This window comes from Phalangium opilio, unplaced genomic scaffold (assembly GCF_054372755.1).
Source record: "Phalangium opilio isolate 3A_F unplaced genomic scaffold, DU_Popi_V2 ptg000059l_1, whole genome shotgun sequence".
Lineage (NCBI taxonomy): Eukaryota > Metazoa > Arthropoda > Arachnida > Opiliones > Phalangiidae > Phalangium > Phalangium opilio.
In genome coordinates, this window is record NW_028324176.1 from 3,019,792 (window position 1) to 3,030,836 (window position 11,045).

General features: G+C 31.9%; 1 long non-coding RNA gene across 1 annotated transcript; it reads right to left on the reverse strand.

Moving 5' to 3' along the window:
* Positions 1-1,700: 1,700 nt before the first annotated feature.
* Positions 1,701-3,226, reverse strand: LOC149667340 (uncharacterized). The gene is made up of 2 exons (XR_016368175.1): positions 2,820-3,226; positions 1,701-2,750 (listed from the first exon to the last, which is right to left on the reverse strand). It is a non-coding gene; the product is annotated as an uncharacterized LOC149667340 (long non-coding RNA).
* Between the last annotated feature and the right edge of the window lie 7,819 nt (positions 3,227-11,045).

Sequence of the window (11,045 nt, forward strand, 5' to 3'; positions counted from 1 at the left end):
GTTCAATTTAAAGGTATATCTTGATTAAGTTTAATTTAAAGGTATATCTTGATTAAGTTCAATTTAAAGGTATATCTTGATTAAGTTCAATTTAAAGGTATATCTTGATTAAGTTCAATTTAAAGGTATATCTTGATTAAGTTCAATTTAAAGGTATATCTTGATTAAGTTCAATTTAAAGGTATATCTTGATTAAGTTCAATTTAAAGGTATATCTTGATTAAGTTCAATTTAAAGGTATATCTTGATTAAGTTCAATTTAAAGGTATATCTTGATTAAGTTCAATTTAAAGGTATATCTTGATTAAGTTCAATTTAAAGGTATATCTTGATTAAGTTCAATTTAAAGGTATATCTTGATTAAGTTCAATTTAAAGGTATATCTTGATTAAGTTCAATTTAAAGGTATATCTTGATTAAGTTCAATTTAAAGGTATATCTTGATCAAGTTCAATTTAAAGGTATATCTTGATTAAGTTCAATTTAAAGGTATATCTTGATTAAGTTTAATTTAAAGGTATATCTTGATTAAGTTCAATTTAAAGGTATATCTTGATTAAGTTCAATTTAAAGGTATATCTTGATTAAGTTCAATTTAAAGGTATATCTTGATTAAGTTCAATTTAAAGGTATATCTTGATTAAGTTCAATTTAAAGGTATATCTTGATTAAGTTTAATTTAAAGGTATATCTTGATTAAGTTCAATTTAAAGGTGTATCTTGATTAAGTTCAATTTAAAGGTATATCTTGATTAAGTTCAATTTAAAGGTATATCTTGATTAAGTTCAATTTAAAGGTATATCTTGATTAAGTTCAATTTAAAGGTATATCTTGATTAAGTTCAATTTAAAGGTATATCTTGATTAAGTTTAATTTAAAGGTATATCTTGATTAAGTTTAATTTAAAGGCATATCTTGATTAAGTTTAATTTAAAGGTATATCTTGATTAAGTATAATTTAAAAGGTATATCTTGATTAAGTTTAATTTAAAGGTATATCTTGATTAAGTATAATTTAAAAGGTATATCTTGATTAAATTTAATTTAAAGGTATATCTTGATTAAGTTTAATTTAAAGGTATATCTTGATTAAGTTCAATTTAAAGGTATATCTTGATTAAGTTCAATTTAAAGGTATATCTTGATTAAGTTTAATTTAAAGGTATATCTTGATTAAGTTTAATTTAAAAGGTATATCTTGATTAAGTTTAATTTAAAGGTATATCTTGATTAAGTTTAATTTAAAAGGTATATCTTGATTAAGTTTAATTTAAAGGTATAGCTTGATTAAGTTTAATTTAAAAGGTATATCTTGATTAAGTTTAATTTAAAGGTATAGCTTGATTAAGCTTAATTTAAAGATTTATCTTGATTAGGCTCTAAAATGAATGTCAATAAATAATTCATCTTAATAGCATTTTTAGTGGAATTTTTGATTCTTATTTTACTATAAACTTTTGAATTTCGAGCCTAATCTGCCTATTAATGTACTTTGAAGATTAACTTAAGTGTGAAATAGAAATATGGGGCTTTATCAACAGCTATACAGTTTTAATATTAATTAAGTAGTTCATTTAAAAGTTATTCGAGTTTTTATCCAAAATATGTATATATTATGTTTAAATTCACCCTAATTATACTTAATTGAGTTGAAATTAATGAAGGATTGTGGTTTGGCAGTATTGATTTAGCTTATAAATTGAGCTTGTTTTTAAATGACAATTTAATTAATCGTAAGAATTAAACAGGAAAATGGAGGCTGGGTGAAAGATTTGTTAGTTTAATTATAAGGTATCCATGAATTTACCCAAAACACGAATCTTTCACATTAATTATACTTGATTGAGTTTAATTTAACGGCTTATCTTGTTTATCTTGTGTGGATTTAGTTTATAATAAAAGTTTCGATAAAATATTAACTTAAATTGCAATTACCCTAAAATTTTAATGTATGCGCTTTTGATGTATTTTAACGATCATTTAGATTAATTTGAAAGTGAAACAGGAAACTACTGTGGCTGTACGAAAAATTTGTGATGTTTTAATCTTAATTTGAGCGTGGTTCGTGAGAGTGGATTAAGCTTAAAATTTATTTGAATTTTTTACCCTAATTGCAATGTTTAGTGCAGCTTAATATTTTTGCCATATATTCATCATTATGGTACCCTAAACTTTTGGGTAGTTTAAAGACTTTATTTAAAAGTTATTTGAGCTTTTATCCAAAATGTATATTTTGGTTTAATTTCACGTTAATTATATTTAATTGAGTTAAAATTAACGTAGGATTGTGTTTTGGCAGTGTACATTTAGGCTATAAAATGAGTTTAAATGTATACTTCACCTTAATTGCAATTTTTAGTGGAGTTTTCAATTCTTATTTTACCCTAAACTTTTGAATTTCGCGCCTATTAAGGTACTTTGGAGATAATTTAAATTAGCTTAAGTGTGAAAGCGAAAACATGGGCTTTACCAACGGCTTGGTAAGATACAATCTTAATCAAGGACATCATTTAAGAGTTATCTGAGTTTTCATCCAAAAAAAATGTACATTCGGGGTTTAATTTCACGTTAATTACACTTAATTACGTTGAAATTAACTTGTCGTCAGTGCTCATTAAGCTTATAAAATGACTTTTAATAAATAATTCACCTTAACTCTAATGTTTAGAGGAGTTTTTTATTATTTCCAACACATTGCGTTCAATTTTTATCATATCCTGTGCTAGGTTTGTGGTAAGGTAAAGGTTATCTATACAATATGTTAATGAATGATGTTATTCTATAGTTTAGCTTGAATACCAGTAATTAAATCAAATACCTATACAATTCATAGCAATTTAAACCAATAAACAAACGGCAATGTGGACTGTGGAAATAGCAAACAACGTAACCCTCCGTTTCTAACGTGGTTACGTTGAGAGGATCTGTGATGTAAACATAAAAATTATTTGACTAATTAAATTGTATAACGACACTGTCCTTCTGGATTAACCAGCACCACTGTTACTTATGAATTAAACAATCCACTGTTGGTAACAAATAGTTTATAAAATGATAACGTAACATCACAGTATGACTGATTCAATAGGACCAAAATTGTTTTAAATAATAATCTGGTCCTCTACATTGGTTTAGTTTTAAGGAATTATATCACACACCTTCACAATTAGTAGCATTTTAGTGAGATTAACAAATAATGAAACCCCGTATACCTCATATATTTGTTTGTAGCAGGAAACGAAGTAGACTGCGTATTTTTGGAATACAGAGCTGGAAATGAGCTTTTTTATCTTGAAAGGCGAAAGACTATAATAAATACTATATTACATAGACAAACTAAAATACAACTGAAGCCTTGGCCGTAAAGAACGTTCAAAAACTTACTTTAAATGATATAAAAACCTCTGTTAACTGTAATTATTTACCTGAATTACTTTTCTAGACGAAAATTCGACCTGATAACGACTTATTTCTTATTAAGGGTGCTACAGTTAATTAGAAAATACATATAAAGGTGCTCAAGCTCGGATGAAATAGTTAAGTAATTTGTCAGCGTCTACTGCTAGACAGTCTGACCCAAAAGTAATTTTTTGACGTACTTTCAGAATTAACTAAAATTAACATACTTAGAGTTAATTGATTTAAATTAAACTAGCCGATAGCACATCTTGAATACATAATTGTTAAATTAAGAGTATTCCGAAAAGTAACTTCGCTCTAGTTTTTCAGTTAGAGGTGGCTAAATATCACGAAAAACGCCATGTTAATCTCCATAGGAAAATTGGTAAAAGCATGTGAATTTTGCTTTAACGTTACAAAAGAGTATCAAGTCATATCTACAAGGGCCTACCGGCCCTGTAGAATTGACGAAGAACAGAAGATGGTGGTGCTTACGAGCCAGCAACTACAGGCTAGTGTCCATGTGGGATGGACAAAGACTAGCAGATTGTGGTCCTTAGAAGCCAGTTAGTAAAGACTGGTGTTGGTAGATGAATGGCCAAATTTCCGTGAACCGCGAACGCGTTCCGGAAATCGGGTATTTGTTGCTCCGATTTGTAAACTGCGAACGCGGTCACGTGGGGTCTGACAGACTGACACGGACGGTATAATACCTCTCCGTGACATACGTCACTCGGAGAGGTAAAAAGTATCGATAAGACTAAGGCTATCACTTGACTGAAGGATCAGATATTAATTTTTATTTTAAATTGAAACTTAAAGGCGTGCTTATGAAAAAACATGGTTATATTACCGTATTCCGTTGAAATATCTTATTTTACTGGTAATCAATTTCAAAAATTTACTTATCTCGGGTTTTCGACCACAATTCCATTCCTCGAAAACATTTTACCATTACATCAATTACTTTTGTGAGAGTTCGTGTATGACATTACGTTTTAAAAGGTTCCTAAAGACGTTATATCCCCATGCGTGCCAGGACGGTTCGAAGTGGAACTTTTTAATTATTCTAAAAACGATCGCGAAAATTGAATAGGGACAGTAAGATTTTTACTCTTGGTTTTGCACAATGATCAATTGCATCTGTCATTATGTTCTTTCTCAAAGCTCAGGGCATGATTAGGGTTACTCCTCTTTTTCTGTCTAGTTTCAATCAATGTTTAGATACTATATGATTTCGCATGATACAACCTTATATACATTTGTAAATTCTTCGTACCACAAACAGAAAAAAGAAATCCAATTTTTTGATATTTAGGTTTGAATTAAATAAACTCATGATAGTAGTTATGGCGAACGGAAAATCTGGAGAATTATCCCGGTATAGAGCAGTAAAATGAGAAGGAAGGTTGCTTCAAGTTAGCAGAGGGGCATTGTAGTGAAAATAGTAATCCGCAATTTTGTCATCTCGGCTTTTCGACCACAATTTCATTCCCAGAAAACATTTTATCATTACATTAGTTACTTTTGAGAGATAACGTGTCAAAATAACCTTTAACACAATAAAACAAGTTGGGAAAACCAAAATATTACCTCTCCGAGTCAAGAGGTCAACTACTACATAGTTATTTACCTAGATATGGAATTATTTCTCTTTTTTGAAGTAAAAATTTACGAAATATTGAAGCAGTATTCCAAGCATAGCGAACATACAGTAAAGCAGACGACATTTTACATCCAATAAGGATAAATCTTGGACACATGGAAATCAGTTAATGGCAAAAAGAACAGGAAATAAAGTCTACGCTTCAGCTGTTTACCCTATATTCTGATAGCTACATTCACAACTGGTTAGCAGTGTAAACACTATCGTCTCGTCTCACCTCAACAATATTCTTAGTTTGCCAACATGAGTGTTAACGTTAAATAATACGAAAGCTAAATTGTAGCTAGACGCACTGATAGTCAATGCGCACCATAAAGAGAATAAAAACTCTGTAGCTTAGCTCTACTAATCTAATTGCCATCATGATCTTTTCTTCTATTATAAAATCTTCACCTGATTATTTAAGAGTGTATTTAACTTTCGGCTCACTCTGAACCGTTGATGTCTCTTCATTTCAGACACGAAAATCAAAACCCTAAGTTTACTTCACCTCAGGCCTCAATTATTTATTCTATATTTCACTAAGCTTATTGCAAGTAATACTAGATGTACCCGCCGGAGTCTAGATCTTAGCTTTCTTCATGAAATTACTAAACCAAGGATTATTCTATATACAGATGTAGTATAGCTTAAGTAATATATAAACAGCCATTTCAAATAATAATATTAAAAAAATCTTTGGAATATCAAAATGAAACAGAGCTTTAAAGCTACAAAAGCACTAAATGCATCATAATTACGAAAAATATTTCATCATATTCACTTTATATTAAGGTTAAAGGGAATATTATGGTTCTGTAGGATTTCTTTACACATCAAAACAAAACGAACTTTTAACGCAACTCACTGCGGCACTAGTGTAATAACGGACGGACACACACAGACAATAACATAGACTGCTTTTTAACTCTTTCCGTATTAATTTTAAATTGAGAAACAAGATTATCTTAAATATTAAAATAAATATAATTAATATTTAATATTTTCTTCGTTAGTTATTCGCCTTATTGAACGTTACATCGTTTTACAAAAGATCAATTAAACATTCTTTAGAGACTTGACTAATATTGGCGTTTGAAATGAAGCATACGCCGGTTGCTTCGCCTTACTAAAATAGGTAGTATATAAGGGTTTCGAATCGCAGCTATGGATAAGAACAGCGCAATTGCGTGAACCTTTGGTGGAAGCCCCACCTTAGGGAGGCCGGACGTTTCTCGTAACCCTGGCCGATCGCCGCGTATGTCTTAACCTTAAGGATGATGATGGAGTAGAAGCCAGGTGTGCAGACTGGTGTCCATGTGGGATGGACAAAAACAATGACCAGAAGATGGTGGTGTGTAGAAACCAGTGTGTACAGACTGGTGTCCATGTGGGATGGACAAAGACTAGAAGATGGTGGGGATTAGAAGCCAGTGTTTACAGACTGGTGTTCCATGTGGGATGGACAAAGACCAGAAGATGGTGGTGTGTAGAAGCCAGTGTGTACAGACTGGTGTCCAAGTGGGATGGACAAAGACCAGAAAATGGTGGTGTGTAGAAGCCAGTGTGTACAGACTGGGGTCCATGTGGCATGGAAAAAGAGCCAAAATGATGGTGGACTATAGAAGCCAGTGGGTAAAGACTGGTGTCCATATGAGATGGACAAATGGCCAGAGGATGGTGGTGTTAGACAGGTAACGGATAATAGCTATGGTAAGTGGAATACAATTTTCCAAATTTCCGGGATCGGTAAATGCGGTCCGGAATTTGGGAAAACGTTTGCTCCCATTTAAAAACTGTACTAGGGTGTAAGTCAATAACAACAGACAGACACACACAGACAGACAGACACGTCGAAATTAGAACCTCTCCGTGACATACGTCACTCGGAGAGGTAAAAACCGTAATGGCGGTATGTTTAAAGGCTATGACCAAAAAGTTACAAGCAACATATAACCATTTCGATACTAACAAATAATGAATGAACTAGAGCTTAACCCGCTACTAGTACGACCAGGGAGAAATGAGGTAACATAGAGTGGAAATAATATCATGTAAAACCTGTGGCACTGAAACTCTCCCAGTGTACCTTGAGGCGCCTCTACCGAAAACTATTGTTAAGCGCCATTGTACTTGTATGAGAAGTACCTCCTATTTTTAAGACAAAGAGACCATCCTTTTCCATTCCGTACAGAAAAACCCTATCCAAAACCCTGAGAATGCTGGGAGGACTTCGGTTCCAGGCGTAGCCCACTCGATCATGCTCTAAAATATTTCATGAAAAATTAAGATTTGAACGAACAAAATTCCAGATCACTATTTTCACTACAATCCCCCTCTGCTAACTTTAAGCAACCTTCCTTCTCAATTTTCTGCTCTTTTTGCGGTTATTCCCTTGACTTTCCGTTCGCTATAACTATTATTATGAGTTTATTCATTTCAAACCTAAATATCAAAAAATTGGATTTCCTTTTTCTTTTTGTGGTACGAAGAATTTACAAATGTGTGCTTCAAAGTTTTTCCCCAAGAAACTTTTATATTTCCCTTATTTAGTCCAAATCTAAGGTTAGGGGTGTTTTAATATTGGTCAACAATTATTGATATGATTTTTTACCGAAGGGTCGGTCATTCATGAAATCCCGTACGCTACCCGTGAAATCCAACTTAAGAAATCCGAAATCAATGCTGATTTCAAAATCAAATAAAAAATCCGAAATCAGCAACGAAATCACAAAATCGGCGAAGAAATCACAAAATCAGTAAACAAATCACAAAATCAAGAAAAAATCAGGAAATCAACACAGAAATCACGAAATCAACAAAGAAATCACGAAATCAGAAGCGAAATCACAAAATCAGTAAAGAAATCATGAAATCCATACCAAAATTCACGAAATCCAAAATCCAAAGAAATCACAAAATCCGAGGAAATCACTGGGAAAATCTCAAAATCCAAGGAAATCACGGGAAAATTCTCAAATTCCAACGAAATTAGGGCAATATTTCAAAATCCGTCAAAATCACTGTAGAAATATAAAAATCCGACGGAATCACGGGAAAAATCTCAAAAGTCGAAGAAATCCATTGGATCCGAAGAAATCAAATTGGATTTCGAAATACCGAACACTTTTTCCACAACGTCCGACCGATGTTTTTTCAGTATTTGTGCCTTATTAATAGGCGTAATGTTACAGTTGTTTCACTACAGACTTTGTATATCTAATGAAACAGGCAATACCCGTAGAGTTGTGCCTAAAAACAAGGATGGCAAATGTTTGACCTATCGGGTCACGACATTAGAGGTCAAAACTTGCAGCGTAGTCACGTGTCGAATGTTAAAGCCCTTGTGTCCCATTCGACCGAACGCGTTTCCCATTCAACCGAAAAGAGCCCAAATGTGCGGTTTTGGGAAAATATATATCAAAATTTAAAAAGCAAACGTTTACACTTTTTTTAATGAATTTTTTCCCTACAGTTTTCGTTGTATATATATATATTGACGTTTGAAATGCAAAATTTAATTTTAAGGGTGATTGATAATGGAGAGAATTGCATTGTTTTGGAAAAGGTGGCAGCTAACTATTAGGAGAATATTTTGGAAAAGGTGGCAGCTAACTATTAGGAGAATATTTTGGAAAAAGTGGCAGCTAATTAGTAGGAGAATGTTTTGAAAAAGGTGGCAACGAATTATTGGAACCATTGTTTTGGAAAAGGTGGCGGCAAATTATTAGGAGAATATTTTGGAAAAGGTTGCAGCTAACTATTAGAAGAATATTTTGGAAAAAGTGGCAGCTAATTAGTAGGAGAATGTTTTAGAAAAGGTGGTAGGTAATTAATAGCAGAAAGAAAAGGTGGCAGCTAACTATTAGGAGAATATTTTGGAAAAGGTAGCAGCTAATTAGTAGGAGAATGTTTAGGAAAAGGTGGCAGCTAACTATTAGGAGAATATTTTGGAAAAAGTGGCAGCTAATTAGTAGGAGAATGTTTTGAAAAAGGTGGCAGCTAATTAATAGGAGAATATTTAGGAAAAGGTGGCAACTAATTAATAGGAGAATATTTTGGAATAGGTGGCAACGAATCCCTTACAAAAATCTTCTTTAGAACTCTTTAGAAAATTCCTTGGGAAATTTCTTTTGAAATCCTTAAGGGGTTCTTTGGGAAATTGGGGAATATTGGCCTCTTTTTCTTTGGAAAATGCTTTGGAAATATCTTTGGAATTTTCTTGGGAAATATCTTTGGAGTTATTTGGGAAATATGTTAATAATTTTCTTGGGAAATATCTTTGGAATTTTCCTGGGAAATATCTTTGGAATTTTCTTGGGAAATATCTTTGGTGTTATTTGGGAAATATGTTAATAATTTTCTTGGGAAATATCTTTGGAATTTTCCTGGGAAATATCTTTGGAATTTTCTTGGGAAATATCTTTGGAGTTATTTGGGAAATATCTTTGGAATTTTTTTCGTAAATATGTTAATAATTTTCTTGGGAAATATCTTTGGAATTTTCTTGGGAAATATAGGGAAGATTATCGGGCAAATTAATTTAGCCTTCTAGAAAAGAGGATAGTTCTCACATGCAGAACCATATCCCAATGCAGGGAGTACAGTTCTTATATGCTGAACAACACCCCTTATATCGCGGGAAGTTCTGCAGTGCGATATTGCTTATAAAGTCAGACATTTAATCGACTTAAATACCTCTAAAAACGGCATTAAGTTTTAACCTTTTGCAAATTTATGGTGTACTAAGTGGGTTTCGGAGGCTTCAATGGCCAAGCAGTAGATACAGATGTTGTTGTTAAGTTTAATAATGTATTTTCACTGAGAGTTTTTGAGTACCAGAAACGCGTTTAAACTAATTTTATCTACAATATTTAAAAAAAATATTTATTTGGAACTCTAATTACGCTCGAAATAAAGATAAAACATATCACAAAAGAATTAATTTTAGGTTAGTTTTACTTTTCAAAAGCGAAAGTTTCGACTGCCAGCTTATGCTCCCTGTAAATCTAAACATGACGATTTTAATTATGCGTGTTTTACTTTTAATTTAATTTATCTTTTGCATAAACACCTCACGGATTATTAAAGGGAAAAACAAAAATAGGTAAATATTATAAACCATTTCAGCTGAGCCTTAGCTACTGGACAAGCCTTCGTGAAACGTTTTTAATTTTTTAGCCATCCTGGCAATGTCTTTGCATAAAAACTTTAGCTAAACAATTTGGGTTAAAATGTTTTGAGATAATTATATGTAAAGCTTAATTGCAAATATAGCTGGCCCTTTGAAACTCATCTCTAGAATTCTTAACGAATTTCATTGGAAAATAAACCCCAGACCTTCTTTGGAAATTTATCTGAAGATTTCCTTAAGAATTTCGTTAGAATATATTCCATGGGCGTTCTTTGGAAAATTATCTCAATAATTCCTATCGAATTTCTTTGGGAAATTAACCCTAGACTTTCTTTGGAAATTTATCTGAAAAATTCCTTAAGAATTTCGTTGGCAAATATTCTCTAGGTGTTTTTGGAAATTATCTCAAGAGTTTCTAAAGAATTTCTTTGGAAAACAAACCGTAGACCTTCATTGGAAATTAATCTCTAGAATTCCTTAAGAGTTTCTTTGGAAAATAAACCTTATACATTCTTTGGAAATTTATCTCTAGAATTCCTAAAGAATTTCTTTGGAAAATATTCGTTAAACCTTCTTTGGAAATTAATCTCTAGAATTCCTAAAGAGTTTCTTTGGAAAACAAACCTTACACCTTCTTTGGAAATTTATCTCTAGAATTCCTAATGAATTTCTTTGGAAAATATTCGTTATACCTTCTTTGGAAATTAATCTCTAGAATTTCTAAAGAGTTTCTTTGGAAAATAAACCTTATACCTTCTTTGGAAATTTATCTCTAGAATTCCTAAAGAATTTCTTTGGAAAATATTCGTTATACCTTCTTTGAAAATTAATCTCTATAATTCCTAAAGAGTTTCTTTGGAAAATAA